At 35.8% G+C, this 20,321-nt stretch overlaps 1 protein-coding gene across 1 annotated transcript in view; it reads right to left on the reverse strand.

The window, feature by feature from the left end:
- LOC107066180 (dystrophin, isoforms A/C/F/G/H) overlaps positions 1–20,321 on the reverse strand; it is a 334,345-nt gene that overhangs the window by 163,260 nt on the left and 150,764 nt on the right. The window lies entirely within an intron of this gene.

Consider the following 20,321-nt stretch of genomic DNA (forward strand, 5'->3'; position numbering starts at 1 on the left):
TAATTTTCGCTCGGGAGCAACTTCCTACAACCAACCCCCATCTAAAACTAACCCACCACCACCTACCACCTACCACCCACTCTCTCTCTCTCTCTCTCTCTCGACAATGCTTCCAAATTAAAGCACCGTTCGCTTACGTTTCTCTTCTTTCCTTCCTTCCTTTCTTCCTTCCTTCCTCCTCTTCATCCTAGTTGTACTCGTTCACATCCTCGTCCTGAATGTAGCTGAGCGACACTACGTTTTGCATAATCATTTTACGAGCGGACAAAATCCGCAAGATATAGCATGCTCGCGTGTGAGTCTTCTTGAATAAGGGTTGGAGTTGGTTGGTTGGAGTACGGTTTGGTTTGGAAGGCGAAAATCCTTGCGATTTAAAGTCAGTATACCTGGTCCGATCGTTGATGATATCCCCTCGAACGTGCCACGTCAGCATTTCTTTAGATAGATATTTTTCTAACTGGATATGAAAGAGAAGGAGAGAGATTCGAAGAAAAATCTATGATCATCCCTACCGTCACCAATGTGTTTTAACACTTAAACTATGGATCCGAATAGAAGTCACTGTTTAACCAATTTTTCCAGATATAACCTAAAGATTTATATCTACCTAAAAAATATTTCATTTAATAATCAATCAATCAATCAATCAATCAATAAAAAAATTTTATCTTAGTGCATACAAAATAATAATAATCGAAAAAATACTTTCATTGATATCTACAATCTCAACAACATCGATAACACGGATGATATTATAACATTTCGTTCTTAAATGGCAAAGATAAAATATAATAAAGAATAAAAAAATTAATTTCTAACTTGTACTTACGAGACAGGACAAAATTAAGAAGAAAAAAAAAGTGTACAACAAGATGGGGAGGAACAATTTTTTCTCATACGTTAGCTGTTAGCCCAAAGAAATTCTTTTGGTTTAGGAAATCAAAGGAGAAAAGGAAAAAAAAAGAGAGAGAAAGAGAAAGAATACGCAGGAAAGAAAGAATGAGTTAACAAAGATAAAAGACGGCGAATAGGGGGGAAGCTTTTATTTTTCACTCGACTCTCGACGACAATGGACCGGAATTAAAGCGAAGGCATACCCGTGGCAAGGCTTACGTAATTGTTTTACGAGCGGATAAAATTCATGAAGGCACACCCTGGCTAATACCGGACAACTATTTTCTTCCAAAAGAAACGATAAGTTTCTTTCAACCCCCCTCCCCCTTAGTCCCACCCTACTAAAAAGGAAATCATTTTAAACGGTATTTACATTTAATCGTACCATTAAATCAATAAAATTCCAAATGAATCCACCTAATCTTTTAAAATCGTCATTTTTTTTTCTTATCTATGAACTCTCATTTTTATTATTAATTTCTCTTTCTTAATTATATATATAATATATAATTAAGTATATTATATATAATTAATATATTAATAATATATATAATATAATTAATATATTAATAATATATATAATATAATTAATATATTAATAATATATAATAATAATTTCTTAAATTCTCTTTCTCTTTTGTACATTTATATTTAGTTTATATTAAAGAATAAATGTTTTACGTTGTATTTTATATTTTTTTTGTTCAAATTGGGTTAAATCTAAATTCGAGGGGGAGAGGGATATTCCAATGTAATTATCAATTTAATTAAAATGTGCATCAATTATCATAAGGGTAAATTGTTTACATACCTCTATGGTACGATCTAATATACGATGTGGTTTTGTCTAACAGTACGGATATACAATCATAAATCTGCATTCCGTAACGGTCACACAAATCACGAGAGAGATAACTCCTCGAAGTATACTACGAATGTTTCTATACTAAACGTACAAAATATGTTGTTGTTGGTGTTGTTTTACAATAATAAAAAAAAAAAATAAAAAATAAAAATGTGTATCACGATTGATAACCTGTAATCGTTCGCACGTGAAAATTATTTGGATTAAAATCATTTCAGATTTTATCAATAAAGGAAAACTTATTTCGTTATTGTTTATCATTATGAATAATAAAAGTACTATTAACTTATTCGATAAATATATTTCCTCTAGAAGAAGAAGTAGAAGAAGAAGAACAATCGTGATATTTAGCACGCCTTAGTGAATTCGAATCGACTAAATTTGAATAAACGAAACTGCAAGGGGTTTCCTTCTACCATCGGGGTTGAAGGTAACAAAGTGAATGATATAGCTTTGGTAGCTTGAAAGTTGGAGCTAATGGGACAACGAGAAGAGATATAGGTTGTGAAGGAAAAGGAAAAGTCTCAGGGTAAAATGTGTCCAAAGTTTGGACGTCAGCACGCCGGTTTTAAGAAGTTGTTTCGAAAGAGAGAAAGTCAGAGAGAGGGTGAAAAAAAATAAAGTAAAATTAGAGAATAAAAGAATGAAGGAGAAAAGATTCATTTTCTTTCAGACAATATCTCATCTTTTCTCAAGATGAAATCCAACGTCCCATACGTTGGGTTCACGAACAAAGCCCACTAACAGCTAGCTAGCTAGATGGTTGACTAGTTGGCTAGCTAGCAAGTGAGCTAGAAAATCAGTAAAGACTGAACCCAGCACCAAAGAGAAATTCAAAGAAAAAGAAATAAAAAAGAAAAAGAGATAGGAACTCGTGAATAGCTGTATGACAACGAGAAGCAACGCATAAGCTTTTATCAAAAAGTTCCTCTTTTGCAGGAGTTTAGCTCGGTATATTGGCTTAGTTTTCGAAGATCTTGTCTGGATAAGAGAGACACGCATAAACTATAAAGTTAGCTAGGAGGAGACATCTTTCAAGAGCTTTCTCCTATACGACGACGACATTCTCAAAGAGAGAGAGCTTCCCCCATCCACCCTAACCTTGTGTGTGTGTGGAAGGAAGAGACAAGCATCCAGTCAACTGACGAAGGAGGAGGAGAAAGGTAAAAGAGGAGGTGAAGGAGGTGGAGGATCGTCTTCTATCGATCGTTCGATATCCAAAACGCACCGGCTGCTCGAAACACCGTTCTCTACTCAAGGCGGTCTTTCAATGAGATTCAACGGCCACGATGTTTACGCGAGGAAACAGCCGGTTCTGTTTCAAAACTACTACTACTACTACTACTACTACTACTACTATTACATACATTCCTACGAACACCTAGAATCTAGATCGCGTCCTTTTCCTACCTCTTCCTTTCTCCAAAGATCAATTCGAACATCATTTCCTTCCTCATTCTCCTTTCTCATTCTAACACATATTCACATTCCTAGGAACTCTCTTGATCAAGTATAGTTTAAATTCTATCAACCGTAATACTAAATTTAATCACTTTTAGAATTACTTAATACAAAATTCTACGATTTATTTGAACTACATTTACTGAAAAAATCCTTGGAAGAGGTAACATTTGAAGATAAGACATTTGACTCTGCGAACACCTCGACTAATTTCTCTTAAGGTGAAATGTTTCAAGAGAAAAAGTAAGTCACTGAAAAAGAAAATGGTTCTCCAATGGTATTTAAAGGATTGGAGAAAATTGAGAAATCTTATGCGAATCTTCTCAAAAAAGGGGAAAAAGGGAAGGGGATCAGGACATATATTTTTCACGAAAGACTATTTTCAACTGCTGCTAAACGTGGCGCGCATCAGCTGGTCACGACTGCTAATTTCCTCTCTGTCCGTTTATCCAGTAGACGTTCGTTTATTGAATTCAATGAGAGAAAGAGAGAGAAAGAGAGAGAGACTTCCTTAGAAGCATCTATATCAAGCCCGTTCCTTTCGAGGTACCTATTAACATTTTCTTTTTGTCTTTTTCTTTATTTTTTTTTTTCCATTTACATTAGAAACTCGCGAGCCTTGTAATCGATTGAAACTGATAGACGACGACGACGATGACTTCAGCAATCTTCCTTTTAACCTTTATATAAGTAACCCGAATTATTAAGTATCACAATGTTGTTTTTTTTTAGAAGAGTTCATAAAAATAAATGACCTAATATCGATTCTCATACAGTTAAACTGTGTCAACACTATTATCTTTATTCGGAATAAAAATTCTCGAATGATCATACAGTTGTTCAAATAATATCTATTTAATTTCTTTTTATTTCATTTAAACGCCTATTATAATATTCTTATATAAAAAATAAATGAAAAATAAAATTCGAATGAAAAGAAAATTGTATCAAATGTTATTATATAATTATACACAGGGGTATATTGGAAAAATTGTAATTATTAGAATTAACTTTTTTTCTCTAATTAATATTTCATTGAAAAGTAAAAGTAATATTATAATAAACTCCTACAAATTTTTATCTCATCTTTATTTAAGTTTCATCTATTGATGATATAAAAAGGAAGAAAAGAAAAATAAACCTCCGATAACAATTGTTTCAAACAATTTTCTTTTTTTAGCTTGGTGAATATAATACCGAATATTGATAGCATAGAACAATCGGTTAAAACTAAACAACAAACTTGCCGGTGTTTCGAACTTACTAATATTATTGCAATCGGAAACTTCCTCTTCTAGTGGCCACCAACCAACATCACCACCACTATCTGGACTTTGCCAATTATAAGAAAATCAAACTCGTCAAGTTTTATCAGATCAAATTTCTTTACGAAAAATCCAATTCTTCTACTTTTATTTTAAAACAAAAAGGAATCTTCCTGTCTGGGTTGAAATTTCGAACGAATTTTGACGAACACTTACTTTAATATCTATAAAAATTTTAAATCAAAAAATATTTAAGAACAGTACGATTAGATCGTCAATATTTTTCTTCCTGAAGTTAGAAAATGATTTATTTGTGCTAAGAATTAACTTGGAAATTGGAACAACAATAAATTGTTAAATAATTTCTTTGAAATTGAATAACATTTACGAAAAACAACGTTAAAAATAATAAATTTCAAGATAAATGAAAAAGAAACTAAATCGTATGAAGGCATCCATTCATGAGACCAACCTCGTTTCATTATTCATTCATCGCAACTGCAATAACACCCAGACGAGTCAACAAAAAAAAAGAAACAAAAAAAACAGAACGTTCAAGACTGTTCCTTCTCTCTAATTCTCTGGTTTCCTACGACCAAAATCTAAATCTCGTTTGAAAATCTGCATCTCGAGGTTTGCACAGTATGCACAGTATATTTTTTTATGGTTGTAGTTGTTTCACTTGCGGAATCGCAAACCAAAAAGATACACAGAGAGAAAGAGAAAGAGAGAGAGAGAGAGAGATAAAGGGAGAAATATGAAGATAGAATTCTGTCTCTCACGCTTTGAAGCACGATATTAAGGGTTCCATTAGGCTTAGATGCCGACTTGGAAACTAATATTCTATTCGCTAGCTAGCTTCAGGACATTCACAAACGTGTCTCTGGTCTATCTGGTTGCCACTATCCGCTCTTACACCCACACAATCTGAATATTATAGAGAAGACATCGAGAGATCGTAACATTCTATAATAATCAAAACTGAAATAGTATGAATGAATGATAGAGAGAAATAGAGATAACTTAGCAAAAGCTTTCAGAATATCTGCAGGTTCTTTGAAAGGATGAATCAATTTATGTTAGAAGATCTACCGCTAGTAGAGTACTTCTAAGTGGCTAGCAAATGTGAGCAATGCTAGTTTACAACAATACAACGACGACGACGACGACGACGACTATAATCTCGAGTCAAGAGAAAAGACAGAAAATGGTCTAGTCGTCTAATGTAAGCTTAGTATTTGCTGCTAGAGAATTTAATCTTCCCTTTTACCACTAATTTTCGCGGTACTTAATAAATTTCACGATTCACGACTCGTTGCACTTTCCCTGAGGCGCTTGGAAAAACTGCCTCTCTAAAATTGCCGCTGAATTAGAATTTTTTTAAGTATACTTTTTTTCCCATCCTCCCCCCGCCACTCATGTATTTTCGAATAACGCGAGTATATGTATATTTTACATACGACACTTCTTTTTTTTTCACCTGCTCGATTACCACGACACGTTCGCGTATTTATTTTTAATTAAATCAAAAGAAATATTTGTACTAGTTTAAATTTTATTTACGTTCAATTTTTCTCGTGTTACGATATTAAATATAATAAATCATTTATATTATTATTTTAAATATATTAATTGATACTGATTGAAAAACATAATTTCATTTATAAATATTAATATATTAATAAGAATTTATTTCGTTAAGACTTATATCGTAAAAGGATAGTCTTGTAAATTTGTTACGAAAACTTGGTGAGATAATAGAAAAGGTTTACGTCTTACTAAAAAAAGAGAAAGCAAAAGATAGAAAAAAAAAGAGTACTAGTAGGAAGCGTGAAAGTTTTTACAACACGTAAAAGAGGGGGTGTTGAGTTGGTGTCTCGTGTCTCGCGTCTCCAAGCAGAAATATATTTTTCAAGGAATAAAGAAACTACTCCTTTTTCTTTTCCTGTCGACGGTTATCGCTAGACGAACTACACCCCCAAACCCACCCCAACGTAGTCTACCTTCGGACAAACTGCACAATCTCATTATAGTTCTTTCTGTATTCCTTTTTCGAAAAAAAAAAAGAAATAAGAAAAGTGTGAATGCAAAGAGGAAAAAAAAAGGAAGAAGCAGAAGAAATCGGTAAACTCGTGTAATTCTTCCAAGGTCCTTTTAAAAGCACCCTTTTTCTTTTTCTTCTTCTTTTTCCCCACTCTTACACCCCCTTCTCTATTCTCAAGTCCCTTGCCCTTTCTCTCTGAAAGATATCCTTTATAAAAGGACCGTTTATACTAGCAAACACAGGAGCGACGAAGAGAATGTTAGGAAAAGTGTAATCTACAAAATTATTCGCAAAAAGGATGAAAGAAGGGGATGCATGAGAGGCTTTCCTCTTCTTCTAGTCACGTCATGAAAAAGCACGAGAAAGCATATTCTCTGAGAAAGCTTTGGGTACTCTCTGGCCGACAAATGGCCAGGAATTTGTTTATATATATATATATATATCTATATATGTATGTACCTGTATAAACATATACAATGCACGTAGTTTGTTACGAAATATGAGTCAAAATTCGTCTTGAACAAACAAATATTTCGAGTTTGCAGATAACGTTTTGTAGAAATCGTATACGTTCGATGATATTTATAATATCATGCATATAAATATGAAATTTAAAAATTATTCTAACTAAAAATAAAAAGAGAAATATTATATACAAAACAGGTAAGCTATGATCGAAAAGTATACTCGTAATATATTCGATAAAATTAAACAAATAAAAAATAATCATCTAACACGGTCATCTTCGTTCGTGACATTTCATTCCTCGTTCCGCACGAGAGATTCGAAACAAACTTTTTACATTATCGTGTCATTCGTAACGCATTATGGTATACGACATTCATGGTATATTCGTTCCAGTCAAAAGTGCCGTTAAATCGGATGAAAGTTTCGACAAATCCGTAACTACGACAATTTCCTATTTTTATCCTATAAATCGTCATACAAAATATTTTATAGAAATAATAAATCACAATATGGCTATACTTTAAAACTATTGTTAGTAACAAGACTAGAAATTCGTATATTCTGAAGATTCTATTTTCACGTATCTACACACACACACACACACACACACACATATATATATATATATATATATATATATATATATATATATATATATATATATATATACATACATACATACATACATACATACATACATACATACATACATACATACATACATACATACATACATACATACATACATCTACACAAGTACTAAACTATTTATATATAATATTTATAACAAGAAGTTCCGAAAGGATTCGATATACCACTTCCATTAACTTATCCTGGTTCCTTCGTAAGACTTTATGAGTGTGGTAAAGATCTATCTATCTATCTATATATATAACCATCGATCTATCGATCGATCGAGCGTTAAAATAGATACACCACGGAGGCAGTGAAGGTGTCTCATTTATTTTTCAAAATCACCAGATTTATGTATGACTCGCGATCGTAGTTGAGAGAGAATATAAGCTAGGGTTGGTTACCCCTATAGATAGGATTATTTCTACGTCGTACTCGTGAGAGTGCTATATTACCGAGAAAGCTAAAAGATGAAAGTAAGTTAGACCGTACGCGAACGAGCCTTGAATTCGATAAGGGTTTTCCCGTATACACCCACCACTATGTAACTCCCTTCCCCTTTACCACCCACCTCATTCCTCGGCACTCTTAACGCGTTTGCTTATACCCACCGTCTAAACGCTTTAATCTCTTTCTCTCCTTTAATAGATAATTTATATTCGGAAATAGGAAGAGGAGATGGAACACGCGCGCGTGGATGAAATTCATGTTCCGTAATAGTTTAGACATGCACGTGTGAGTTTCGAGTGCGCAAACACACACTTCTGTATGAGTTGCGTATCGATAGTCGATACAAGCCAGGCATCGTGCGCCATCACGATGATAGTAGTCGCGCCCTTTGATTTATCCGAGGCAATATTTTAAAACGATCAAAAATAACTCGTCTGCTAGCAGCTACGAGCACTGGGAAGAACTGAACATCGAGATATGTACTCGTGGATGGGTATGGTATTTCGTTGGTACATTGCAAAACGATTGTGTAGTGCAAGTTCGATGAATGTCGTCGTATCGTACTAGAGAGGAACGAGTAATATTTCAATTCCTTAAATCCTGAAAATTCTTTTGTCATTTTGTTAGCAAGGAAATGTCTGCGTTTTGTTTGCTTTTGATATTTGAAATTTGGAAAAAATATATTTTTGTACCTGTGCGGTTAATTAATCATTTCTAGAGACATTTTCATTTTTCCGTAAATTGCTTACGCGATTCGCGATTCGTTAAAAGCGGCTCGTCAAAGCCGTGGACCTTTACCACTGACCTTAGCGAATCGTTCTTGCGTGTCGAGGATCTCGATGAAGAGCGATACCTTGTCGTCGACGATTTTGAAGCCGTTCCGTGGTTGTGCCAATAGCTGTTGTATAGCTTGGGAGGTAGTTAGAGGCGTGGCTGGACTAGTTGCCGGTGTTGAAGTTCTGGTGCCGGTGCTGCCAGTGGCGAATCCGCTTCCTGAACCGCTGGCTGAACCGCTTCCTGATCCACCACCGTGGAGATGAGTGCATCCCAAAAAAATGGGATTGCCGTTAGGTGAAACTCCGCAGGTAAACGGTCGAAACGGAAGCCCGTGGAATGTTGGACTTGGTCTTGGTGCGTTGGTACGAAGAAGAGTTTGAGCGGATGGAAGAGAAAGACGTCTTACTGCACTTTGTTGCTGTTGTTGTTGCTGTTGTTGACATTGGTTAGATTTGTTGCGCTGTTGAGATCTCGACGGTGATTTTAATATTTGATAATCGCTCGATGCAGAAGGTAAAGATCGATAGCCAGAGTCCGAGGGCGAGGCTGGTGGAATTGGTGCACCCTGTGGAGTGGATGCTATACTATGGGGTCTTGCTCGAAGTCCGGCGCCTGGTGTCCAAGTGTTTGAGTTTCCAGGATTAACGAGAACGCTCAAGCCGGGCCCTTGTGTCGTGGGCGTTGGTGGTTGTGGATGTGGAAGGGTCGAGGGATACGCCCTGCGAGGTATGGGTTGGTGCAACACCATCCCTGAGGAACCCCATTGTATGGGCTCGCCTGGTATACGAGTGGCTGAGGACAAGCCGGCTGATGTAACTGTTGAAGATGAAACAGGCGTGCCTGTTGAACCTGTAACGGGTGTGGAGGCGATGCTGTGTGGCCGCCTAGGTACGGGCTGTTGAAGTTGCCCGTTCCACAAAGATTGGGGTGGTACAACGCTGCGACTCGAGGATACCACGGTGATGCCGTTCTTATTGCAGAGCGCTGACCCGTTGCTTCTTGATTCCTGTTGTATTGGGATGCCGACGCCACCGTCATTGTCGTCGTTGCAACCGGTGGATAGAGATACTGGAGTACCGGCGACCGAATGGGCACGCCGTTGTACCATCCCGGATAAACCGTTTGATGATGAATTTGTTGTTGAACCGATCGTTGCCCAAGATGTATCTGATGGATTTGCTGTTGGTCCTGATGTTGCTGATGCTGATGGTGGTGGTGGTGGTGGTGCTGTTGATGATGACGTTGATGATGATGATAATGCCGACGATGTTGTTCTACAAGGGAGCTGACCGTATGATTGGTGGAGAGAGGTGATTCCGAGATGGTATGGTGGAGCGGCAATACTATGAGGACGTCGCGGTGCTGTTGGTTGTGATAATCCGTTGGGAGTAGAGCGAATTTTATTTGCCCCGGATGCTGGTATTGGAGCTGGTGGAGTGTAGAGGGGGAATCCGTGACCATTGTGACTCGGGCTACGGGAGGACAGTTGCTGACTGATTGTAGATGATTGCAGATTATTGTGCTGTTGTTGTTGTTGTTGTTGTTGCTGTTGCTGTTGTTGTTGTTGTTGTTGTTGCTGTGACTGTTGTTCGCCGAGAGAGTTCGTCCTGGTCGGTATCGTAGGGTGTGATGATGGAGCTGGTGGGGGCGGAGGCTCCAAGAAATTTTCAAGTTCCGCAGAAAGAGCCCAAGCTGGGAGCAATACTCCTGCCGAGTGTAAATTCGTTGATAATTGGTGATTGGTATTTGATGATATTGTATCCCCAATACCGGGCTCGTTATTAACGTGAATGGGATTCGGTGAGACAGACTTGCCGATGCGTGCCGAGTGTCCACCGCTGATGATAGCGGTGACGTGCTGTAGATGACGATCATTCAGGCTTGCTCGTCCATTAACGTTACGATAGAAAGTTGGACCAGGGGCTAGATTTAGGCTAGTTGGCTTTTGCTTTACTCCGCCGTTGGGCTGCGGAGATGAAGTGGGTTTCGGTTCGCCCATTTGGATTAGGTGCACGGCTTCGTGATCCTCCGAAGCCGGCACGTTCGATCCATTCGATCGACGACCAAACTCTCTCTCTCTTTCGATTCTTATCGATCAACAGATCGAGTTTTATCAGTTGTCTCTTTCCCAGTCGTGCATTATCCGAAACGAGAAACGAAACGAAACGAAACGGAGCGGAACGAAACGAATTTCTCTGTTAGAGGAAAACGTTTGGCTACGTTTTATCGCGTATTTCACGAAGCCACTCGACGCGCGCAGATCCGTACATTCACGTCGTACTCGTCTGTGTAACTTATCGGGATATTTCGGGACATGTTGCACTTGGTTAAGATCGATATGTTCGCGGCCACTTTAAAACCGTCTACTTCGACCGTTTTTATTCTACATCGTGTGTGTGTGTGTTTGTGTGAGTAGGTGGATGTGCTTGAATGTGGATTCCTTCTTTCCTTCCTTCCTTCTTTCCTTTTTTCTATAATACTTTTTTTTAGATGTATGCGTTCTTATTTTTTTTATTTCTTTTTATTTACTATTATTCACGAGTTCTTTTTTACCAGGCACTCGATTAAATTCTTCTCTCTCCCTCTCTTTTTTTTATAAATACCACGATAAATACGATAACAATGGAATAATGATCCTTGACTAGTAACTTCCTTTAACTTTTCAACTCGAAAACATTAAAACGTATAAATAACACTTTTATTTATTTATTTATATATACATATATAAATATATATATATATATATATATATATATATATATATATATATCATATATACTTTACTAATCTAAAACGCTAAATTAAATCTTCCGTGTTACTTGTATTATTTATTCCTTTCGAAAATGTTATTAATGATAAATTTGATTTCACTACCGTCAACAACGTTTATTAACTAACTTTTCTATATATTTTATTTATTTATTTAATCTAGATTAGAACTAGAGAACAACAACAACGTGTGTATCTCATCGATGTACGCGTATGTTAACAACAAAAGGCCCTTGTTTTCGATCCTTACGATGAAATATAAGCGTTTGTTTTGAAAAATAAAAACAATTACAGAGATAATGATTGAATGAGAGACAGAGAGAGAGAGAAAGAAAGACAGAAAGAAAAAAGGAGAGAGAGAGAGAGAGAGAGAGAAGTGTGTCGAACGTAAAACGAAAGTCTAGGACTTTTCCACCCTTGGCACGTGGTCGATAGTCGATTCACGCCGTGTTGCCGTTTCGAACGTCAACTTTAATCTAACAATATGTATATATGCATATATGGTTTTCTAACCTTTTTTTTTATTTTTTTACACTAATCTCTCAATCTATGCAATTAACAACGAAAGAATTTTACAACGTGAAAAAAGTAACAGGTTCTTTTAACTTTTCTTTTAAAGAAATAAAAAGCAAAACTTTTGATGACTATATTTTATAAAGGACCACCCGATACCGTAAATATTTTTTGGAGAGATGAAAAAAAAAGTGGGGAAACACCGTTTTGCACTGTTTTAAAATATTTTTCACTGATTTAACCTAAATCTCGAATGGTCTTTCGTCACCAAGAAAATATTAATAATTATTAATACGTGAATTATATTTTAAGAAGACAAAAAAATGAAAAAAAAAAAATAAGAAGAAATGTTAAAGGAAAAAAAGAGAGACCGACCGAAGAAGGGATTGAAGTCTCTCGTGAAAAACATACGAACGTTAGGCGAGTAAATGTCTATTGAATTACACAATCATCCCTCCATTCTTCTTTCCCATTATTCGTAGATGCTCCTGTCTCCCAGGTGAAACTCTTTCCTACGTCTGTAGAATTATTACGTTCTGTCATATTTTTTTTTTTTTTTTTTTACCAAAGCACAGATATTTCCCGTAATGTTGAGCTTCGCTAGGATTCCCCCTCTCGTTCTTTCGTTCGTTCACTCATTCATCATCCTTCTTTTTCCAACGTTCCACCGTTCTATTCTTCTCCATCGTCATACCACCCTTTTTCTTCCATTCAAATCGATCTTACGAATCATAGACAACGACAAAGCATCTCTCTGCTCTTGGTTCGGTTTATCACCAGCACCACCACCACCACCACCACCACCAGCACCACCACAACTACCACCTTCCCCAAAAATAACAACCACCAAAACCACTCGATAATTATCTCTATTTTCTTGATACCAATTGATAATAAAATTTAACGATCGTAATAATAACCGGCATTTTGGTACAACTTTAACAGATGAATTATAAGAACAAAAATATATAGGAATATAATTAAAGTGGTGTTTATCTATTAAATAATCGTTCGTTGATTGTGATAATATTAATAATAACGACAACTGATTTTTGACCGATCACGTCACGCACAATTAACACGATTAATGCAAAAAAGAATGAAGAGAACAAAATATAATAAATAATTTGAACTGTGTTGAACTATGAAAAAGGATTTGAACGTTTAACGGTCACACAGAGAAGGGTTTGCACACACTTAGCGAGGAATCGAAGGAGCAAAGTTAGGGACAGGAGGTCAGTCGGGTTAGAGTGACGCGTGGCTGCCGTGCCGGGGGCGGAGTGGCGTGTTCCTCTTTGGAATACGGCGGGATTCGAGCCGCGAGGAAGGCGCACGCCTGCGCTCCACGCACCGACGACGACGACTACGACTACAACTACACTCTGGCTCTCGCGAACGATGCCTTCTCTTTCCTTCTTCCCCTCTTCCTACCACCTCTCTTCCTCCTCCTCTACACCCACACCCTCTCTCTCTCTCCCTCTCTCTTTCGAACGAACGCGAGTTCACCTCTCCCTCCAGTACCACCCCCAAGTACACCGGTACCGTTCTGCACCCTTCTTCACTTTCCCTCACCTCACCTCACCTCACCTCTCCTAACACACCCACCCATTTCTCTCTTCATCCTCCTCTCATCCTCTTTCTCCTCTTCTCTTCACTTCTATGCAACCCCCTCCCCTCTTCCTAGCATTCACTACGAAGAAGACATTCCGCGCGGTCGTTCTCTCCTCCTAACAATACTCCCACGCTACTACCTCCTCCTTCTCCTTCTTCTTCTTATTCTTATTTTTATTCTTTTCCTTCTTATTTTTCTCTCTATCTCTCTCTGTTTCTATGACACATTTTCTAATACTAAAATCCATGATAAACGAAGTTAGTTAAGTTTCTTTGAACGAATTGCGTACTTGGATCGATAAAAAGTTCGATCTTAAAGTGTATATATGTATATGTGTGTAAGTTGAGATATCAATGGGAATTCTAAGAGAACTTGTTTTAATCGAATCTTTTTCTAACATTTATTTAAGGATATGGCTCTTTGAATTTTTATTCGATTCGATTGATTTGATAAGATTTGAGTATGAAAAGAAATAAAAGGTCAATGAGATTATTCACAGAAACTCTCTCTCTCTCTCTCTCTCTCTCTCTCTCTCTCTCTCCCTCTCTTCGAGAACATCAAGTAGTAACAGCAACATGTCGTTGCATTCCTGCTTACCATTCGTACTCTACACACATCCGAAACGGATGCTTCTGTCCTTCTCCTTCTCCCCTTCTCTCTCACCCTCTCTCTATTTATCTATATATGTATCTATGTATCAGTCTATCTATTTGCTTTCTCTCTCCCTAGTATTCACTAATCCTATCCTCTCATGCTCACGTTCCTGATGCTTTGACAGTAAGTAACGCGTACAGCAGCAACAGCAACAGCAACAGCAGTAACAGTAACAGTAGTGGTAGTAGTAGTAGTAGGATGCGTCAACTGTGCGAATCCTCCTATTCCCGATCTGGGTATATGGGACTCCCGAGGTGGTGACTGTGACTACAGCTCGATGACGAGCCGTTGCTGCTGATGCTGCTGAGTCTCTACGCTGACTGGACGTTTATGTATTTATGTTAAGACCATCACAGTACTCGTATGTCCTCTATATATGGTCATGAATACCCTATAGACTGTTTCGTGTCCAATAGAAAATTCACATTTTCCCATAGGAATAATTTACATTTTATTATATTATTAATTATAATCTAAATCAAGATAATACGTTCAAATGAAAGTTTTGTTGATTTTTGTTATTCATTCATTTCCATTGTAATTGAATTCTTTTTTTTTTCTAGGGGTGGAAGGGAATATATAGACACGTTTTTTATGAACTTTGTAAATTAATGTAAAATAATTCGAATTTTATATAATTAAATATAAAATAAATTTACTTTAAATAAAATATGACGATGAAGATTTTAAATTTAAGAAAAAAAAAATTAATTTGCGTTTTGGTATGAATAATCGATAAGAAAATATCGTGGAAGAATATTTCGCGTAACGTTGGGTGACATTTTTTCTATTTAACGATTACCAACACTACCCACCACCACCACCACTAACCAACACAACCAAACCAACTTGGATTTATATCCAACGGGAAAATGCATACCTTTGGTGGCAGTGCGTTGAATAATATAAAGTAGACCGTGTGCGCGCTGTTCCCTCTCATTTTGAAAAGATGGTAGAAAGAGAGAGAAACAGAAAGAGAGAAAAAAAAAAGAAAGAGGTTGTGGGTGAGCTTGAAATGTTTAAATAAAATTCTGACCCTTCGCCGCTGTAATCAACCACGCCTCTTAGGCGGCGTAAAAGCTACCGCGAGGAGTTTCCACCACGTGAAACGATGAAAAAGAACCTTCTAAATACGCGTCTGAGAAAAATAAAATTCAACCTCGTATCTTGCCTCCTTAGTTTTCCTCTGCTGCTATATATATGCGTGTGCGTGTGCGTGTGCGTGTGCATATAAGTGTCTTATGTGTGTGTGTATGTGTATACACTTTTTTTTTCTTTCTTCCTCTTCTTCGTTTTTTTTTTCATTTCGTTTTTTTTCGTTTTTTTTTTCCAACGATAAGACCGCACGTATGAAAATATTAAGCACGAACCTGCTTGCTACCCTGGCACGCTTAGTTTACTCACGGGTCTATTCTTTACTGCATTGAGAGAATGGAACACTTGCGATATTCCCGTAATTTCGACGAGAAAAAAAAAGAAATAAATAATAACGAAAGGTACTGAATTATTTTAACAAAAGAAAAAAAATATCAATTTATCTTTATCACCACGTTATCAATTATTATTATCACCTATTGAAAAAGTATTATAAAATTTGCTCGATCAATCGAATTAGATGGAAACTACTACTACTACTACTACTGGTTTGTAATTAACATTGTCGAGTTACGAATACATAGTTGACTTATCGTATGTAATCAAGGTAGAGAGACAGGAATTATTATAGGATGCGCACAAGTGCTTGGCGTTTAGCTCATTAATGATCATGATGTTCACCTAACCGTAGTTCGATAAGATATATTGTTAGCAATTTGTACAAATGGAATCAACGTCATCTTTGTTGATACAAACAATCCTCCTACCCATTCTACAAAATTTATTCGATTAATTTATTAAATGAAGTTAAGTTAAAAGGAAATTCTAGATAGTTTAAATGATGTTGATGCACAAATACATAAATTATTTAAGTAAAATAATATGAAGATAAATAATAAGATAAAATATTACTCGTATTTATCAAAAATAAAATTTCAAATTGAATATGATAGAAGAAAGAAAAAGGTTGATAGTTTCTGTATATGTCGACTATTCGTATTCGTTGAAGATATTCGGTAATGGTTAAGGTACAGGAAGGATTAAAACGGTACGCCGTGCTTGTTACAAGACAGGGTTACGTTGTAATCCATTGAGACGATCCTCCACATGCTACCGACTACCTTGCTCTAACGGTTTGCGGTTTTCAATCGTGATGTCCGAGCTTGAATTCGGTACGACATCGTCATATACGACGATGTTCCTCCAAAGATCATACAAACTATAATTAAAGTAATAGAAAATGTAAAATACTATCAAGTTTCTTATCATTTATTTGACAATTTTATCAATGGAGTCACTCAACTTCGTAGTTGAGTTAAACCTAGTCCTATGAATTCATTTTGTGATTAAATAATGCATTAAGTGAATAGAAAAATTCAATTAATCCTAAATTAGGATGATAGATAAGAAATTTGAATAATGAAATGAAAGGAAATATTCGCAAAATTATAATCAAATAAATTTATTTAAAATTCTCAGTGATCCAAAAGATAATTTCATTTAGTAGTTTGACCATAAATGAAGTTGGTATAAAGCAAAGTTTTAGAATTAACAAAGACTCTTTTTAGGAGTATATAATTAGGATGACCAGTATCTAAGCTTCGATATTCCAGTGGATCTGACTCACTCTAAACTACCACAAACGAATGGGGTAAAGCTACATAGACGCAAGGGTTCGGTTCTAAGAGCATACCACCACCCCCTACTAGTTACGTCCATTTCGTTGAAAGTTCAGTTTTAGGATTAAGACTGGTAAGCCGGTAATACTAGTAAGTAGGATGCATTTGCTCAACGTTAACATGCGAGTTGTTAGCCACCAGAATTCTACTACATTTCTACCACATACATCACATAAAATACACGTTTTTGATCGAAACTAGTTGATCAATGTTCACTTTACATACTACCCTATATTTAAAATGATTTTCAAATCATTGCCAATTTATTTTGAACAAGTATCGTTCTTAGAGAGATTTTTAAAATTTAGAATATTAATTTAGAATATAAATTTTATTTATAAAATCTATTTTCTTTTCTAAATTTTATTTTTTTTTTAATTTGTTAAACTTTTATTTTTTCTTTTAATTATTTTATATTTTATATTATTATTTAATTATTTTATATTATTAAAATATTATAATATAATATTTTATATTAGGTTGGTGCGTATGAAATGTCGGATTCTCTTTACATGCGGACGTTTGTCTCCCTGTTTTCGTTATACTTTTGTCTTTGGCATAACCTCATTCATAGTCGTATTGTCCATTGCCAGAGACTCATTTCAGCAAAATAGGTTTTCTCGAAGGTCTTCCCTTTTGTTATTTCTTTTGAGTTTATTGCCGATATGAATTCTGCCGACATTCGCGTCATTTTCTTATATGAGTACAAACTTGGTAATAGTGCTGCAAAAGCTGCACGCAACATAAACCAAGCGTTTGGGGAGAATACGGTTAACGATCGGAAAGTGCAGCGTTGGTTCGAAAAATTTCGGACTAGCGATTTTTCACTGCAAAATGAGCCGCGCGGAAGACCCAAAACGTCTGTGAAGAATGATGACCTGAAGGCTCTAGTGGAAGCGGATCCAGCCGTATCCACGAGGGAACTTGCTATCAGGATGAAAGTTGACCATACAACGATATTGAGACACCTTTCTGAGATTGGCAAGGTTAAGAAGATGGACAAATGGGTACCGCACGCACTGACAGAGCGAAATAAGCTGGATCGGTTAAACGTATGCTCATCATTGCTAACCCGATTTCACCGAGAGCCATTTTTCGATCGGATCATTACGTGTGACGAAAAATGGGTTCTTTATGACAATAGAAAGAGGTGTGCTCGGTGGATTGAGAAGGATGAGGTTTGTGCCCATACTCCAAGGCCATCGCTTCATTCACGGAAGATTTTGATCACAGTTTGGTGGAACGCGGCTGGGGTAATCCATTATTCGTTCCTTCGACCTGGGGAGACAATTACGGCCGAAAAGTACTGCCAGTACATTGATGAGATGCACGATAAGTTAAAAATTGTACGCCCATCGCTTGTGAATCGGCATGGCCCGCTACTGCTCCATGACAACGCTCGGCCGCATACATCGCACAAAAGAATTGCGAAACTGAACGAACTGGAATATGAAGTTTTGCAGCATCCACCATATTCACCGGATCTCTTGCCGACCGATTTTCATTTTTTCAAGCATTTAGAGCTGTTTTTAAGGGGCAAACACTATGAAAATGAAGACAGTCAAAAAAACTCGATATCAGAGTTTATTAATTCTAAAGACCAAAATTTTTTTAAGACAGGCATCTACGCTTTAAAATCTCGTTGGGAGAAGTGTATTGAAGCGAATGGAGCATACTTTGATTGAATAAACAGCTTTTGAAGAAAGATATGCAGTTTTATACAATCACTTAAGAATCCGACATTTCATACGCACCAACCTAATATTATACTAGGGGTGCCCCGCCACGCGTTTCTGTGGCTCACAATCAGTCCGATATACACATCTTTAATTCAACGAATTACCTTATACCGCCATCTGTTAGAATCTTATCGAACTAACAGAGATAATCATGACTCTTTGTTAATAAACAAATAATTCACAATAAAATAATATTGCGATTATAAATTAAAATATAAACTATCCTATCTTTTAAGTTGGATGAAACTGCACACAGTGTATAAAATTTTATTAAAATCGGTTCAGTATTTTAGGAGTCCATTGCGGACAAACAACGTGACACGTAATTTATATATATATATATATATATATCAAGATTATTTTATATTTTATATTATATATAATAATTTTTTAATTATTTTATATTAATTCTAATGATTTTAATTAAATAAAAAAGAAATTAAAAAATCTAGTAATATTTATTACGATTGTTAAATAATTTTCGTATCGATAACAACGATGTGAGAAAATCACTTTGTTATTTATTATTTCAAATTATGTCGTAAAAGATTTAACAAAAAAATTATTATCTATATTTTTTCCTGAAAGACCTTATCGTTTCACAGAATTTATTACGAAGCTTCCGAAATATTCTTTATATATATATATATATATATATCTGTCCACAAGAATGTCATTTTAAGTAAGTACGCAATTATTCAAAGAGAGATAGAGAGAGAGAGAGCAGTTTTTCGTCTCGTATTATTCGAGGTTAGTACGTGAAAAAGGGAAGACATTAATCGTTAATCGTGCGTTAGAATTCCAGGGGCGGTTTCGGTCCGTTCTTTTAGCCGGAATAAGAAAGAATATATATTGTCGTTGAATAAAGAAGGAATATAAGAAGAACATATACGGAAAGAAGAGAACAGCCCAAACTTTTGTTCCCGAGATTCTTCGTCTTTTGACCCTTTCTCTATTGCTGGTCTAGAATAATAATAATAAGAAGAAAAGAAAAAAAAAGTAAATGAAAAGAAATAAAAAAATTAAAAAAAAAAAAAAAAACAATGGGAAAATAAATGTACGGATGTAGGTCTCGTGAAGAAGCAAAAGAATAGAAATTATATTCCTATTTTTGGTGGTTTTAGTGTGTATGTGTCTCATATATATATTTTATATGCAATCTTACATTCACGACGAATATTTAAGAATATACAAGAAAGTTAAGAAGAAGAAATAAAAAAGGATAAAATGAATATACGGTGTAGTTAGTTACACGTTTAAATAATAAACATTATATTATTTTTTTGAAAGCATACTGCATTATGCAACCTGAGAGACGAGATTTAAATAGTTCATCCTATTATACCATTTAATATTATATTTAATATTAATTTAAATTATTAATAATATTTCAAAGTAATTTT

The sequence above is a fragment of the Polistes dominula genome, unplaced genomic scaffold (genome assembly GCF_049000335.1).
Source record: "Polistes dominula isolate Pdom_NZ unplaced genomic scaffold, Pdom_raw_medaka contig_16, whole genome shotgun sequence".
NCBI lineage: Eukaryota > Metazoa > Arthropoda > Insecta > Hymenoptera > Vespidae > Polistes > Polistes dominula.